Here is an 18,251-nt window from a genome sequence, read left to right as displayed (position 1 = left end):
GCAAATCACCAGTGAGGGTCTCAAGGTGCTGAATTTTAGGTACACGGAGAGTAAGTGATTTGTCCAGGATCACAGGATACTGAGCTGACGCCAAGACTCGTACCTGGCTCCCCCTGGTCCAAAGTCGGCAGCTCAGGCCATTACACCACATCCTCTCTCCTGAGAGGCAATATCTTAGGTAGGTGTTGTTTACTACTGGGATCCCCAGCCCAACGGCACTACCGCATCCTAGACAGATGGGGAAGGGCGCCTACAAGCGCAGGAAGGTCAAGAAATCAAGACCTTTCCCAGGAGGTGGCCCTAGGTTAGACACAGTCATAACGTTTACGTCCAGTCACAGCAATGTCCAATACAACAATAGGTCTTTTGTGTCTATGTACAGCTAGGTAATGTCAGGTAGTTAAAATGGTGCCACAGCTATTCAAGGTGCCAGGGGATCCCGGGCAATGTGCTGGAACTTCAGACAGGGACCGAAGTAACAATCAATCAATCAAATAAATTTCTTAAGCGCACTACTCACCCGGTAGGGTCTCAAGGCGCTAGGGAGGGGGGTTACTGCTCGGAGAGCCACGTTTTGAGGTGCTTTCTGAAGGTTAGGAGGTCCTGGGTCTTGCGTAGGTTGGTGGGGAGGGAGAGCAGAGACATTTTAAGGCCTGGGCAAAGTGGACTCTGGCCCAGGACCTTCCAACTTTTTAGGGGCCCCATGATTAAGCTTTCAGGAGAGTCCAAAATGTGCAGTTTTAAAATAACCAGTTTGCTTACTTACTTTCCTTTTTATTTGGGCCAGCCCAGACCTTTGAGCCAGAACAGCCTGCACACGAGAGATAGTGAAGGAAAAAGGAAAATACCTATTAGTTTCTGGTTAGATTCATCAACTGCTTTAACATTTTACAAAACAAAGGCCTGCCCATCTTAACAGGTCTTTGCTTCATTTAGCAAGTGCCACTGACTGTGCAGTAAAGAATGGCATTGAGTACCACCTTTGTGACTGCATGGTCCTTGTAGAGCTGCAGCCAGACCAGTGTGACAACAGCCTACCACCACCTGACCCCTAATCCTAGTCTCATGCAGTGTAGGCAGTAAAATAAACAAAAGAACAAGTCAGCACTCCAAGCCCGAAAGGTGTTGCCGGACTAGCTATCCCACACATTGTGGATAGAAGGCTTGGTTGGACCACTAGATAGGTGTAGCCCTACTGGAAACCACGTGCCCCATGGCGGGCCGGATGGGAGGCCACGTGCTAATGTGCAGTGCTTAGCCCCCTTATATGCTCTCTCCAGGATTGCACTATCCATGTTGAGCTGCTGCTGGGCTGCTGATATTACGGCCTAGCGCCACATGACTCAAATCCCTGTTCCTCAGAGATCACTGATGGAGTGTGGTAAATACAAAAACACCCTCCGTATGCCCATGCTCAAAAGGTGAGGCACTGGTCCACTGCACCACATGCAGTGGTTAGAGGCATAACAAAACTTGAGGGGGCCATCCTGCAAAGTACATGGAGGGGACCCCTCCCAGACTCTGTCAGGAGCTTTCAGGCCAGGGTACTTGGCTGAGGGGGCCACTTGGAGCCTGCCCCCCCCCCCAACTGCGGGGGCTGTGGGCACTAATGTTACGCCACTGGTAGTGGGGAAACATCCTTAATCATGCATCCTTAACAACTCGGACGTTTCCCGCACAAGCGTAACCACCTTGCCGGAAAAACGCATGCCTTTTTCTGTGCATAAACCACGCATGTGCTAAACTACGCATGTGTGTGGTTAAGGCACAGAGGGGTGGGGGAAGGTTTAACGAAGGGTGGGAGGAGAGAAGAGAAGGAAGGATCGGGAGAGGATGTGGTGAGGTAATTAGGGTTGGGGCAAGGTTGGTGGGTAGTTTTTAGCGTTGGGGGTGGATTTAGGGCTTAGGGTTGGTGGAGGTTAGGGTAGTTTACTTATCAGGGGGAAGGTTTTGGGGCTCAGGGTGGGGGGGGTGTTGGGGTGATTTAGTTTTTAGGTGCAGGGGTGGGGGTAGTTTTTTTTTAGGGCTCAGGGTGAGTGGGGGTCAGGGTAGTTTAGTTTTTAGCGGTAGGGTGGGGGTTCGGAATAGTTTATTTTTATAAAGCAGGGGGAGAGGGTCAGGATAGTTTTTTTTAGGGTTCAGGGCAGGTGGGGGGTCGGGGTAATTTCATTTTTTAGGGCGGGGTGAGGGGGTTGGGATAGGTTTTTTTTAGGGCTCAGGGCGGATCGGTGTAGTTTAGGTGTTAGGGGTAGTTTTGGGCCTCAGGACAGGTGCGGGGTGTTGCAGTAAAGGACTACGCATGCCGTTTCGCATGCTGTTTCCACACATGCCTTTACTAGGCATGCTTTTACAACAAAATTCGTTGTAAAGGCATGCGTGGTAAAGGCATGCATGGAAACAACGTGGTCGTGATGCCGACCACATTGTTAAGGCATGCGTTGTTCCAGCATGCGTGGTTCCATCATACAACCCTGGCAGTGGGCTTTTCAGGCAGCTCATTTTTCAGCCGCATTTGGTGGTGACTTGGCAGAGAGACTGCTTGTTTCAGGGCTGGGCCCATATGTATGCCTGCCAACAAGGAGGGTTGTCAATGATCCAATCACAGCTCCCGAGGGTGCAAAAGAACCGACAATGAATAACAAAATCAAAGTCGTTCTGAGCAAGGCACTCCAAATTAAGGGGCATATTTACAGCCCTTATGCGCCACCGGAGCAGCACTTTTTTGATGCTCTTGCGACACAGACTGCAGAACCATATCTATGAGGCCATGACAAGCAGCCACTTTGCGTGGCTTTATATGGCCTCATAGATATCAAGTAAGGCAAGGCAGCACAAGTCACTGCGTTGCCTTACTCTGTGCCAGGGAGCGTTCCATGGGCATTGCAGTGGGGTTTACCATGCAACACCCATGGGTTTTGGTGCATTCCCAGTTTTACAAGGACTTGTAAGCCTAGGAATATGTTAAAATCTTATGCCTCCCCAGGGGAGGCGCAACGAGGAGAAATATCTTTATTGTTCCTCGTTTTTTCCTCTTTCCATGTGTTCTGCATCCTGCAGCACACATAGAAAATGAAAACACCTCCATGGATTGTTTCTGTGCAGGAAGGTTGCACAAACACAATCCTGCATGCAATGCAGGCACCCTTGCACCAGGGCGTCTGCGTTCGCGCTAGGCAGCAAATTTAGCGCCAGCACAGGGGGAAAAGGACAGGAATGCACCCTATTTCTTAAATACAGTGCATTCCAGCCCTGCGCCACTTTATCAGTAAATATTTCCTAAGTTTCACACAGTGCTTTGAAAATCCTTAAGATGTCCCCGCCAAGTAAGTCACATATTTTAGGTGCTTGTACCTTGGCAACAGCTGGCTAGTCTCACAGATTCACAGAGAAGGTGTCCATATAGGTCAAGGTTCAAAACAGGTCTATTAGTAGTACTCTTGGACCACAACCATGATGGAGAGGGGATTATGGCACTGTAATGCTGACTGCAGGTGTATCTATGATGGGGCCCTGGTGCTACGCAGGTAAGAGCCCTTAATGGCCAGCGACTTGTGTCAGTGAAATGCTGCTAGGATTTAAGCTATTTTAGCCAAATATTTCTAAAAAATGTAGCACAGATAGTGTAAAAGTCTTGATCTGTTTTGAAAGCGCTGGAGTGCCCATTGTTTTGAGGTCCTGGGTGAAGTGGCAGCTCTTAAAGCTCTTTGAGGTACGATGACTAGGATTTGTTGGGACAGTCCTGGTTTTTCACCCGCTGTCCTGGAAGATTTGATCAAATTTGGCTCATGTCCCGGTTTTCAGGAGAGAGTGACAGAAACAGTGGGATGCTCATTTTTATGTGTTTTAAAGCAGGCCAAGCTAGCAGCTCCTGCCAGACCTCAATCTAATTATCAGGTAAGGTGTCAGGCTTAAAAATGCATTTTATTTCCTTAGTACCTCATAGTCAGTGTTTTTGTGTTAATGAGACAGCAGATCTGTAGGGGAGGGGCAGGCAGGGGGGCATGGACCTGTTCCCGTCATGATTGGTCTGAGTGGCTTGTTCTGCCGCTCAGGCAGTGCCCTGGGGTCTGTGCAGTTTCTCCAGCCCAACTGTGCAGCACAGCCGGGTTGGAGAAACCTAAGTGCGCATGTGTGTTTGGCTGCACATAGTACACAGACTCCACACCCCGTTCCCTCTCCCCCTCCCATGGCCCAGCCCCGCCCCTCCCTGCACTTGCTGCTGGCTGAGCCAGCTGCTGTAAAATAAAACGATAATGAAGTATTATTTTATTTTACAGCTCCTGGCTCCTAGCCAGGGGGGCGACTCACCTTCACCATTGCAAAGGAGCCGCCCTGTTACGGTCAATCTGTGCCCCTTGGATGATGTAAAATTGTAGTCCTTCTGTTTTTTTAAATGTCCAGTATTTTTGTTTTCAAAATCTGGTCACCCTTAGTTTGAGGCTTTCATTCAAGCCGATCAGAGGACTGATTGAGAGAGCAAAAGTGTCAAGGCACCAGCAGCAGCCGCCGCAAATCTCAATCAGGGGAGAGGGGGTGGTGAAGAAGACGGGGGTAAGAACAAAAATAAAAAAATAAAAAATAAAAGACAATTACCTTCCGCCGCTGCCGACTCCTGCTGCCTCGCTTGTCGCTGGGACACCACCACAGGCTCCCCAGCAATTCTGGCGCTGCTTTCATGCTAAAGCTAGCATGAAAAGAGCATCAGGATTGGTCTAAGCAGCAGTGACTGACGCTATGACACAGCCCTGGGGTCTGTGCACTTTCTCCAGACCCGCTGTTTAACCCAGCCGGGCTGGAGAAACCTAAGTGCGCATGTGTGTTTGGCCGGCCTGAGACAGCCGGCCAAACACGCATGTGCACTTAGGTGCACTCTGTACTCCTCCCACCTCCCGGGATCCAGCCCTGTCCCTCCTTGTCCTGCTGGCTGAGCCAGAAGATGAAAAAGGAAACAATAGTGGAACTATTGTTTCATTTTTCATCTCCCAGCTCTTGGCCAGGGGGGCGAAGCTCCTCCGCCATTGGACAGGAGGTGCCCCTGCAAGGCACATCATTATGTTACAGGACATGCAGGGTCTTCTTAAAGCCATAACCATATATAAGATGCAAGGACAAACACTATAAAATCACATTTATTATTTATAAGACAAATACATCCAAAACCGTTTAAGATGCACAGTTTCCTGCACGTGCAGGCATCGATACATTATTATTTCCAGAATAAAAGCTGCGCGCTGCTTCCTGAAATATATCTTTTACACTAGACACCGACATTATGGCCTCGCTGTCTCCAATGAACACCATTTTTATAATCTCTATAAATGGCAGGTGTTGGTACTAGAAATCCATTCACTTTAAAAGGGGGTCCCGGTCAATTACCTCACAGTAGATCTCCAAACGTCAGCTGACATCAGACAAGGAAACATTCTAGAATGCATGTGGCTGCTGATTGTTACCGATGCATGACGGGATAAAAAGATCCATTTCTTCTTCTCTACTCTGGATGGCCCTTTTAGCAGAGAGCCAGAGATGCCTTCAACCAAGATACCTGTTGACACCGGGTACTGACTGGGGAGCTGCGGTGGTACTCCAGAGTCCTATCCAGGGCTGCCTGATAATATGCAGGGAATAAATAATTCATGAATTTTAAGAAAGAATGGCAAAAGGAATGGTACCTACCTGCATACAGGGCCAGTACCCAGAGCCCACAGAAGAGGAACATTTATTCTGTCTCCTGAACAGGAGTTAGTTTCTTGCAGCTCCTTGTAGCCTGAGATCCAGATCCAAAATCCCCAGGCACAAAAGGGTTTGCCTCCAAAGTGTTGTCTTTAGCCCGGGGAAGGACATGCATATTGCCTGAAGGAGCTCACAAGGTACTAGCAGGCCAATATGGTGGGCTCCATGGGATATTTATGATACCCAAACATTCCTTCAGAAGGCACAGGACCTTGGGCCTGATTTATACTTTTTTACTGCCGTATTTGTGTCATTTTTTTATGCAAAAGTGATGCAAACGTACAAAATATAATTGAATTTTGTAAGTTTGAGCTGCTTTTGCGTAAAAAAATGACCCAAACGTGGGGCTAATAAAGTATAAATCAGGCCCTTTGTGTGCTACTGCAATGCGCTCATACCATGCGCCAATATTCTGATTGTGAGGGATGCAGTGGGATTTTAGGCTGACAAGGGGGAGATGTGGAGTGCTTCCCTGTTACAGCTTAACAGCAACAACTTTATTACAACTACTATCTCTGAACCAGAGGCAGGGCCAGGTTCTGCCCACCCCCATTCTGTGTCCCCTTATAACTTTAGATTCGTTTTTTTTAATGTGTCCTTCCGGTTCTTGTGATTCGTCCAAATGCTGGCACAAACGTCCCCAGATTAATTTCTATTTTAATCCAGCTCTGGCAGAACTCTTAAGTGGTATACCTGGAGAATGTTACCCATTAATTTCCTATTCATCCGAAATTATAGATTGCAAAGTTGCCATTCAAAATAATTTTGAGAAAGCAGTAGAAGCTCGTTTGAATTTAAGCAAAAGTGAGTGCAGAAATGACAAGCTGAGCATGTCAATGCTTAATTTGAGCTGGTGGTTCCGGTGCTCTCCACCAACACTTAATTCTCAACACCGACACTATTGACAGTTAACCACATGGTGGTGCTGCCTGTCTAATTTTGACATAACAAAAGTGTTTAATAATTCAATCTACTTTAAAAATGAATAATTCCTGTTCTCCACGCCATTGTTATAGCTCTGTGTGGCCTGGAACAGTCTGAACTATCACACTTGAAGGAGAGCGATGGTTAGTAGTTGCGTTGGTACTGTCACTGGCAGCACAGGCAGGGCAACAAGTTTTGCAGGCTGCAATAGCCTTCTTAGGAGGGTCCTGGCTCTTACGTTTTTACAAACTAAGCACAGGAGTGCATGTATAATGTAGGGAACAAATTAATGCTAAAAGTGAAGACCGGCAGTATGCAATATGCAAGTGAGGGATACAATGAAGGCTGGAGGAATCAAAGAAAGTACAGAAAAGAGCAGGGTCGGCTGGGAAAAAAAACAGGCCCAGGCACCAAAATAAAAGTGGCTCCCATTATTGAAGGATATAGCTTAAAAAGTGGTAGTCACCAGTAAAATCAGCCCACCTGGCCATAAAACCAGCCCACAACTACTACAAAAAATGGCCCACACACTGATTTGTCAGACTAGTCCATCGAGCACTGCCTGATTGCCATATACTCTAGTTCAACCTGGGAAAAGGGTAGTGATCTTTAAATAGGTACATGTGCAACAAGTGTTTATTACTAATCATATGAAGAGGAACAAGCATTTGCAATGCAATGTGTCTCGCATTTGCTCGAGTTAGAACTATTATCATTGTAAATTCCTAACTGGACTTTTCTTGCCACATAAATTGAGGTAAAACAGTTGACATAAATGAGCCGATTCAAAGTGCCATGGCCGTCATGAGCATGAGCGCCAAGGAGAGACACAAAAGGAAAAAGATGTTCGCTCGCAGTCAAACTTATTGACAGACATGCAATTATCCATGTAACAGGCTCGATGGCCAAGGTGGTAACAGAACTGCCCCAAGGAGGGAGAAACATAAAGCATTTACCATTGATATCTAAGGATTTTTGAAAGACAAGCCCATGAACGAGTGATAGTGATGGGCATGCGATGGGTGTGGTTAAAAGCCCACAGATAGATTACAACAGGCCAGATCGCTTGCGCACTCGACCTAAAAATGGAGGCAGGAGATGAGACAATATGGAATGCAAGCTGCATGAATGGCAGCAAGTTTAACACTGAAGGCCATTCTTAAATAAGAAACTCATGTTCATGTTTGTTGTCCTTCTGTATAGCAGGAGAGCAGAACAAATGCTCAATGTGATTTTTGTTATTGGTGCCCCTCCCCACCCTCTACCTCCACATTAGTATAGTGCACCCACAGGTCCAATGTATGCCAGAATAACAGCGATACAGGTCCCACATCTAGTAGTCCCAGAAGAATCCCTGCAACAGAATAGAGGGTTTTCTGTCACTTGGACATTAGCCAGATGGAGTCCTATCACAAGTAGCTGCGTCTTCCAGCTACGCCCAGGATCATTAGCCTTTACAATTGCTTTGTGGGCATAAAATGACAGAAATGTAGTGGGTTAAGCAATGAAAGTTTAATTTAATGACAAGTGATTACGTTGAAAGTTTAATTTGATGGCAGCCTAGACCTGCTGGCACCTGCTGAGCAGTTGTGCATGGTGATTCCTGCAGCAGAGGTCAGAGTCGAATTTGATGGGAAAACACATGCAGGGTCAGCTGATAGAGCGGGAAAAGGCCTGCAGCTGCATGGTCCTTTGACCCGGATTTGATACTTATGGTCATTACTTTATCTACATAGGGCATGCCATTTAGGTCTTCAGATAGTGAGTGGATGGGTGTCTCAGGCACTGCAGTAGAATGGATAAAACTGCTGCTCCTAACAGTGGCGTAACATTACCCCTGCCCTCCCCGCAAATGGGTGGGGCGAGCTTCATGGGGCCCCCTTAGCAGAGTACCTTGGCCTGAGGACTCCTGATTGAGTCCACGGGGGGCCCTCCATGTACTTTGTAGGGGAACCCACAAGTTTTGTTACACCACTGTCTCCGAACTAAACTCATTTATCTGGGTGCCCCAGTATCAGAAACTCCGCGGATGGGAAATTGCTTCTAAACTCTTTGAGCCTGGGTATCTCTGGAAACCATACACAGGTGGTTGGCCAATACTGTGTAGAGCTGTGCAATTGAGCAGTGAATCACAGCCGCAGGTCTGAGGTAAGCAACAGTGGATGACTCACAATACAGTGGAGAATTGGTGTGCAGGTCCCTAGCTACAATATGGCACAGATGCAATGATAAATGCACTGATCAAAAAGTCTGTCCCCCTAGGGATTCCCAAATGCACGTTTTGACTTCTGAAGAAGGTATGCATGTAGGTATATGGTATTTCTATAGTGCAACTCCAGCCAAAAGGCAGCGGAGTGCTGTAGAAAGTGAAAGACAAGCATAAAGTCAATGAGTGATAGGAGAAGAAGGTGGTTTGTGGACAGTTAATGCATTGTCATGTTGTGTTCTTTAAAGAGGTGCATTCTCCACTTTTCCCTCCTTCGTATTCTCTTCTGTCCCAGTGCATGACAGCTTGAACAAACAGCCCCACTGAAAAAGTGATCTGAGCACCACACACAGCTCCCTTCTCTCCAGAAGATTATTGCAAATGCTTCTTGTCGAGCAATCACACTCATCAGCCACTCCCAGCTCTGCTTGGCTGGGAGGAAAAGGGAACCCAGAGTCCTCAGCAGAGATGCGGTTGACAGATGCTGCATGAGTGGTGGCCCCCTAATGGCCCTTGAGATGCCAAAAGAAATCTGAGTTGAAAGTGCCCAGAGATTTGACTTGTGGGTAATGCTTGGTGAGTAGTTACCTTCAAGTGCCCAGAGATATGGCTGGTGGGTTAAGCACATTGAACAAAGTTATGTTCTGACTTAGCCCCCATTCTGGAAACAAAACATTATTAGTGATATGTTGTCCCAGGGTTTCATTCATCAAGTGCTCTAAGAGGTCAAATAAGCTGGACTGGAGACTGAAGTGATGATTTAAGATAAAGTTGAAAAGACTCTAGCCATCAGAAGGTACGCTTGATGTGAGGACATTGGGTTCACTTGATAGTTTGCCTCTGTCAAATTTCCTTTAACAAGAAGCTTCAGTGCACTCATGCAAGGAGGTCATTTGCCTTTAGAAAAGACATGGAAGAACTCACACTTGAAGGATTTGAGGAGATTCCAAAGTAACCAACCTACCTGTGGTACTGGAGAAGGATAAGGGTGTTGAGGCTTCTTCAGGTCATGTAGGCGCTTCACTTTTATACTTCGATGGGTGTCAACATTTTCAGAAGTTTTTATATGTACCGAACAATTCAAGCAAATCAAGCAGGGATCTACCGGCAGAGAGTTCATACTACTCCTGTACAAGAGCAGGCACGGTGAAGGGGAGATACAGGCTCAGTCATTTACAGGAGGGTCTGTTGCAGACCCTTGGCTCCTCTATTCTCTTCTGCCTCTCAGGATGAGGGCACATAAACTTCACAGCTCTAGGCACACCAGAAGAGGCAGGGTATCACGCTGGTCTCGGTGGTACATAGGCAGTGGGTTCTCCAGCCCTCAAAGTCAAGTTCAGTTTATTGGGAACAGTGGCACAAGGGAAACAGCCATGTCTCATTTTTGTTTATTTTGAAGAATCAGTCATGTCTTCATGATCATGAAAGGCTCCACAATCACAACAAGGGACTTTATTGGGAACATTTTTATTTTTATTTGTGATATTTAAAAGGATACAATTCACCAGCAGTACACTGTCCATAAAGCACGTATACCCAATTTAACTGCATAGTGGCCTCAAGGATCTCTTTGGTAGCTGGTTTTACAGAGCTAAAATCTCAATGACTTCCTCTGCAGTCCAGGATGGCAGAGGCTTTGTAGCAAGAGCCTTGTTTGTGTCACCCCCCACCCTACTCCAAAGGACAACCATGAGATAAGCCAAGGAAGGAGAGCCTCTCTAGATGGGCTACTCTCATCCCAGAGAAGACACGTGATTCACCAACAGAAGGAAGATGGCTTAATGTCACATCCTGGGCAGGGGGAAACAGAGACATTTTAGTGGCCTCCTCAGGAAGGACTGCTAAGCACATCATTGAGGACTGTCCTATTCTATACTCTAGTAGCAAAATAACTTTCAGAAGAAACATCTTCCTCAAATAATTACAACTGGGATTGTTTCAACAACGTTTTGCATGTCTTTATATGTTTGTATCAAACAGTATTACTATCAGGAAGATATAAGTTAACAATATATTTTCGTAGCATGTGTAAAGACCAGCATTTGTGTTGCATGTTTAAAAAGGCCTGTTTGTGCACATCTTTACTTTGTGAATAAAAAATCTGTAACTCCAACATGTCATCTCATTATGTCAGTAAAGTAAATACATGAGTGTTCCAGGGTGAATAGTGAATAGCACAGTCTTTATGGAAGGCTAAGACACCCAGACAACTTGCACTTCCTAAACAAAACATGTTATCACATCAGCATACTCTGGATCTCAATCACAAGCATCATGGCACCATTAGTTTAACAAAAGGACAACTTCAAATCCCATCGCCAAAACCTAACAAGAACACAAATGAGACAGCATCATCATCCACCCAATGCCACGGTTATATTGACAGCCCATCCAACCGTTTGCCAAAGCATGAAAAGTCAATGGTAGCCAATGGCTGAAGAGGGCGGACCTAAAAGCCTACTCTCCTTGTTTTTCACATAATTATATGTGAAGCCTTCCTGGCAGCCAAAGCTGTCTGTAGCCGCACCTATAAATGTGCACCTTTAATTCAGTTTAAATTCCCTATTATAGACCATCAAGTTTGCATTTTTCAGCTTGCAAAGATTCAGATGTTGAATTAATGAAAGCATGGGAGTACAATCTTTTGGAAGCCTATAATGGTTTGTCAAAAATGTTAACCACACATGGTGAAAACTGTCCACACGGTGGAATGTTTATCAAAATCAAATTGATACAGCACAGAAGGAAACTGAACGTATGAAACTGGAAGAAGCTGCCAAAAAAGAGCAATGCACTTTTTGAAAGTAATAGAGCCATGAAAATTTGAGAATTAAAATCGTGAATTTCAGTGTATGCTGTTACCTTGCCTGTGGGCACCTCATCAGAAGGTAATTGATCAGCAAAGGACTCTGAGATAGAGGGTACATTAAAGGAATCCTTTCTTAGTGAATATATGAAGACTGTGCAGTGGGAATCAATGAAACCAGTGAACAGAACAAATTGGGCAGGCAGGGAGGCTTTTAAGATATTTTCATCACGACTGGTCATCAAATACTGAAGAATTCCCCAAAAGCAACAAATAAAGGGACAGATTTAAGAAAACTGGTGCTGCACCTAGTGCAGCGCTACTTTTTGTGCACCCCTTAGAGCCCCCCCCCACCAAAATACAGCACACAATGGTGCAGGGTAGGGGACAATACCGTCAACATTTTGGTGTTAACCCTGAAGAGTACATAGGGGCACATTGTAGCCAATGGTGTGCCCCCTTTTAACACCTGCTCTGTGCACCATTTTTGTGGTCCCCCTAACGGGGAAATGCCCCCCGCATACATTATGCCTGGCGCAGGCATAATGTAGCGCAAGGGGTTAGAAAGTGGCGAAGTGCATGCACTGCGCCACCCTGTAAATATGGCTCTGTGATTTTTGAAGCCCAACGCCACATTAGCGTTAAAAAATGACGCTAATGTTACACTATTGCTTTTTAAATCTGGGCCAAAGTGTTTGACAATTATACAGAACTATGCGGGTGCTTTGTGTTCTTTATTAGTCACAAAGACTACTAGTCCAGATTGATTTTGGTTCTCACTCCTTTGACCAATGTAGATTTCAACTGGGCAAACATCCATTTCCAGAAGCATGTGATGGCTAATGCATGTCCGCAGGCCTCCGTGCTCACAGTATGTCATCAAACAAGGTGCAGGGTACAGAACAAGCACAAATGACAACATAAAATTCCATTCTTGTGTTTACGCTATTAAGATGCCTCTTTAATGGTTGAATGCCACATTTTCGACCCTGGAAATATGTACGTACATATCATAGCCATGAAATCAACTTCTGAAATATCGTACTCATTGCCTAAATGTAATTTCTGGCACAACTTATAGTTTCTTCAGAGACCAGTTGCCCTTGATCTCTTGTTGGGCACATCATGAAACTTTGGGACTCTGACTGGAGGAAGAATTGATCTTGAAACTTGGGTCCTCTGTAGGAGGGGCTGACTCAAGAGAAGAAAGGCTCCCAGCATGAAACCCAAGGTCTCCTGCAGGCAGGGGCGTAGCTTTGGGTGCGGGGGGTGTCCGGGGTGTTACACCCCCCTTAGTAAAGAATAGTTGGGTGCAGGGGCTTTCAGTCACGTATTGAGAGGTACATGTCAGATTTTACTAGGAATTTTTCTATACACTCAGACAAAAATGCACACACACTCTTTACCTCTCACTGTTTTGAAAGTCTTCAAAAAATGTTATTTTACAAAATATTGTTTTCTATCACTTAGTACCCCTAACGATCTGCATTCCTCTCCCTTTCCACTGCCCTTACCCTCCTCTCATGTGCCCTGCCCCAGTATAAAGTATTTTTACATTATATGACAGGAGTGATTGTTGGAAAGTCTGAAGCTCACCCCTTGTACACAATATACTTTGTATCCTGTTCAAGGCTGTCATGTTTGGTACTTGATATTCCAACTCAAATTGCTCCTCTGGGAACTCGGAAGTCAGTCTCTAATTCCTCAACACATTTTATGTGTCAGACCTGTTCTTAGAACACAACACGTTTTGTTATATAAACAACACATAGGCCTAAGGGGCGCAGAGGGCATTCCAGTCAAGGCCATCCTGAGACACACATAATTTCCTTGACAGCTTTGCTGCTTCTGGTGCTGACTCTTCAGCTACCTGAGAGGATTGCCATACAGGCAAAAGGCAGACCCTTACTAACTTTTCGGGTATGGGACTGGGGTCCTTCTCTTAGACCGGTACAATCAGTAGAGTTACAACCGGTATGCTCTCAGATCTTAGACATAGGGTGTAAATAGGTATCTCTAGGCTTTTAGGATAATACAAAATGGTGGAGTTGTTTATCCTTTTCACGCTGAATGTAACAATGAACACTGTACTATGCTTCTTCTACCTAATTATTGAAGCTCGTGCTTTTTACCGTAGGATGCAATTGCTTCAATAAATGCATTGAAATCCACTCAACATCCTGTGTCCTGCCTTAGCATGTGTGAGTCTCTGAGTACTGAGCGAAAGGGGTATGATTTGTCCACAACAACTTCTCTGAGGAGTCAAAGTGTCAAATTTTTAGGTTGCCTCAAATCACCTTTCTTTTCTTGGGTCGGGCGAGATACAGCGAGCTAATTAGGAGATAGGCCAACAGCTGCCAGACAGTGTAGGACCGACTCAGTCACCCACACTCAGTGGTGCTCCAACAGTTGGAACAACCCTTTACAGAAGGGCAGCAACACAACTCACAGGTTTATACATCAGTATATTCCTCTGGATATACATACTCCTCTCAGGTTCATGCAGTAGGACACAGACCTTTCAGAACATACAAAACAGTTATCCTTGCAATTGCACGGATCTCACATGATCAGGCCTCAAAAAGCAACAGTATCCATCAGGCCACACACAACCACAATGGGGAGGATAGGGAACAGTCATGGCAGGCTGGATCCATGTAAATAGTGATCCGATAGCTCATGGAAGATATGTAAGTGTCTTTGTTAAAATTGACTTATTCTTCTGGTTTAAATCAAACTCTTCCTGTAGATATGTGTATTTTATGTGTGCTAGAAATGGGGTCTTTGGTTGGCAGTCAGGTCACCCCCTGTCCAAGCAAGGACCCTCACTCTAGTCAGGGAAAAGGAGAAACACACTTGGTTAACCCCCGCTCATTCCCTTGGTAGCTTGGCACGAGCAGAAAGACTTAACCCAGAAGCAATTTGCAAAGTATTTGTACTAACACACACAGTAATACAGTGAAACACTACAAAACGGACACCACACTGGTTTAGAAAAAGTTTAAATATTTATCTAAGTAGAACAAGATCATATACAATATAAATCCACAATGCACAATTAAAATATGACTTTAGCAATTAAAAACACAAAAATAGAGCCTAGAAGCACCAATGCTGCAATTTGATGTTAAGCCGCATTGTGGTAGAGTCGTTTCCTACAATGCGACGCCACTGGTGCCATTTACGGAGTCACTTGGACCCCCAGGTACAGTACCCTAGCAAAAGTTTGGAAAACAGGCCGGTGCACGGAGTCGGGGAGCGAGGTGTCACTGGATCCGAGGCAGCCTTGGTTCTGATGCTGTGAGGCAAAGGAGCAGAGGCGTAACGAAGAGGCGTTGGGTCCTTGCTGCAGAGCAGTGGAGGTAAGGCGGTTGTGAGGAGTTGATCCCTGAGCAACTCTGGCAAAGTCGAAGTCCGGCAAAGTCACAATGCTGCGGAGTGACCTCACTGGGTCTCAGTCATGTCATACGGTCACAGGCGCTGCGACGGAGTCAGGTGTCATGAACGTCGGTGCTACGACACCGATCTTGCGAGTTCTTGGGATGTCAATGGCGTCAGTGATGCGGGGCCTGCAATGTCGGAGGGGTTGTTGCGCCGCTGCGAGGTCCACAGCTTCAGGTGCAGGCTGCGCCATAGGTTCCATGCAGCGGCGTCCTTGTGAAGTCGCACGGTGTGGTCCGGCATTGTTTCACAAGATTTTTCTGGAAATTCATTCTCAAGGACCCAGGAACTGGAATGGCACCCTCTGACAAGATAAAGACCACAGCACGCAGACTCAGAGACTGGTTGGTGAAGCCTTTGCTGTCCCTGAGGCTTCAAAAACAAGAGGCAAGCTCAGTCCAAGCCCTTGGCGATACCTCCCAAGTAGGAATGCACAACAAAGTCCAGTCTTTGTCCCCTTTCACAGGCAGATGAAGCAACTGCAGGACAGCCCAACAAAGCACAATCACAGGCAGGGGTAGGACTTCTTCTCAGCTCTTCAATTTTACTCCTAGCAGATGTTCCTCTTGAATCCTTCAAGCAGTCTTGAGGTGATCTAAAGTCTGGGATTTTGGGTCCACTACTTATAACCCTTTCTGCCTTTGAAGTTGCCCAACTTCAAAGAAAAGTCTCTGTTGTTTACAGGATCCTGCCTTGCCCAGGCCAGGCCCCAGACACACACCAGGGGGTTGGAGACTGCATTGTGTGAAGGCAGACACAACCCATTCAGGTGTAAGTGACCACTCATACCTCCACAACAGCCCAGATGGATCATCAGGATATGCAAGCTACACCCCAGCTCCCTTTGTCTCACTGTCTAGAGGAGATTCACAAACAGCCCAGCTGTCAGTCTGACTCAGTCAGGAAATCCACAAACAGGCAGAGTCACAGAATGGTTCAAGCAAGAAAATGCCTACTTTCTAAAAGTGGCATTTTCAAACTAACAATCTAAAAACCAACTTCACTAAAAGAAATGTTTTTAAATTGTGAGTTCAGAGACCTCAAACTCCACATTTCTATCTGCTCTCAAAGGGAAACTACACTTTAAGAATATTTAAAGGCAGCCCCCATGTTAACCTATGGGAGAGATAGGTCTTGCAACAGTGAAAAACGAATTTGGCAGTATTTCACTGTTAGGACATGTAAAACACTTTAGTACATGTCCCACCTTTAACATACACTGCACCCTGCCCATGGGACTACGTAGGCCCTAACTTAGGGGTGCCTTAAATGTATAAAAAGCAAAGGTTTAGGCCTGGCAAGTGGGTACACATGCCAGGTCGAATTGGCAGTTTAAAACTGCACACACAGAACTGCAGTGGCAGGTCTGAGCCATGTTTACAGGACTACTCATGTGGGGGACACAATCAGTGCTGCAGGCCCACTAGGAGCATTTGATTTACAGGCCCTAGACACCTCTATTGCACTTTCCTATGGACTTACTAGTAAATCAAATATGCCAATCACGGAAAAGCCAATTACACATATGATTTCATGTAGAGAGAGCTAGCTCTTTAGCCCTGGTCAGTAGTGGTAAAGTGCCCAGAGTAACAAAAACAGAGCACAGAGCAACAACCTGGGAAGTAGAGGCAAAAACGTAGGGGGAGACCACACCAAGGATGCCAGGTCGAACAATGTGTATTTGTAAAGTGCACTGACACCTGCAAGGGTATCCTGGTGCTGAACAGATGTGTGTGCCTTATGCTGCCTATGGTAGCTAAGGTAATTGAAAAGCCAGATCTTCGGCTTCTTGTTGAATTCAAGAACAAGGAGGAGGTTCTGATGTGTAGCAGGAGGATGTTCTGTGCTTCGGGGGCAATATAAGAGAATGCCTGTCCTCCTGATCTGCTTCTGTGTATGTTTGGGATGTGTGTGAGGAATAGTCCTGAAAAGCGGGGGTGTCTGGGTAGTTGGTGGAAGGAGATGCAACTGTTAAGGTATGTGGGCCCTAAATTATGCATGCCTTGAATCTGTGTGTGAGGAGTTTGCTATTAGTGTGTTTGTGTATCAGCAGCCAGTGGAGCTCCCTTAGGTGTGGTATAGTGTGAGTTCCGTGTGGGATGTTAAGATAAGTCTGGCTGGCGACTTCTGAATGGTTTGCAGTCTTCTAGTGAGTTGTATGGTGATCTCAGTCTATAGAATGTTCCCATAGTCCAACCTGCGGGTGACTAGGGCCGGGGTGTTAGTTTTTCTAGTGTTGCTTGGGAACCATTTGAAGATCTTCCTCACCATGTTCAAGGTGTGGAAGCAGGATGCAATGACTGTGCTGAGTTGTGCAGTCATGCTCAGTTTGCTGTTGATTATCCTGAGGTCCCTGGCATGGGTGCTAGTTGTGAGTGTGGTTCAGAGTTCTGATGGCCTCCAGTTGAAGTCCCATGAAATCATTACTTCTGTCTTGACTGTGTTGATCTTGAGACAATTGGCTTTCATCCAGTTAGCAACTTTGGTCATACGTATTTCTTGTGTTGGGGGCTTTGTCGGAGAGGGGAAGTCTAAGTTTCAAATCATCAGCCTAGGAAAGGATGGTGATGGTGTGTGTGCGAATGACATTGGCCAGAGGGATTATGTATGCATAGAAGAGGGTCGGGCTGAGTGATGAACATTGAGGCACTCCGCAGATGACTTTGGGGGCTTCTAAGAAGAAAGGTGCCAGGCTGACAACTTGTGTTTCATCTGTTAGAGAAGGAGCAGAACCAGCAGAGAGCAGGTCCCTGGGTGCCAATCTCATGCAGGCACCTGATTAGTATTGGGTGTGAGACCATGTCAAATGCTGCAGGGAGGCCCAGGGTCTGTGGGCTGAAGGATGGGAGGCAGGCAAGACCAAGCACATCAGTTATACCTTTAAGACTAGTAAAGTCATAAGGGCAGAGGGACTTGTGAACGCAATATGTGAGGGCGAGCCACACAGCCAGAAGATTGAGTCACAAAAGGGATGGGATTGCTTTAGAAAGTAATAATTACCAAGTTACTAGGGCACAATTCGTTTGTACAACAATACAGAGAAGGCCTTTCACTGCCAGAAGGACATCAGTGAGATACGTCTTTAAAGAAACTTTAAGAGTGAGAATCGGGGATGTAACTGAGGAGGGCCCACAGTACCCA

General features: G+C 46.0%; 1 protein-coding gene across 2 annotated transcripts in view; it reads left to right on the top strand.

The window, feature by feature from the left end:
- The window catches only part of LRRC3B (leucine rich repeat containing 3B), a 366,132-nt gene that overhangs the window by 316,704 nt on the left and 31,177 nt on the right, over positions 1-18,251 (top strand). The gene's annotated exons all lie outside the window — the stretch shown is intronic.

This window comes from Pleurodeles waltl, chromosome 10 (genome assembly GCF_031143425.1).
Source record: "Pleurodeles waltl isolate 20211129_DDA chromosome 10, aPleWal1.hap1.20221129, whole genome shotgun sequence".
NCBI classification, from domain to species: Eukaryota; Metazoa; Chordata; class Amphibia; order Caudata; family Salamandridae; genus Pleurodeles; species Pleurodeles waltl.
Note: the sequence above shows the minus strand (reverse complement) of the source record. Positions and strands in the feature narration are given on the sequence as shown.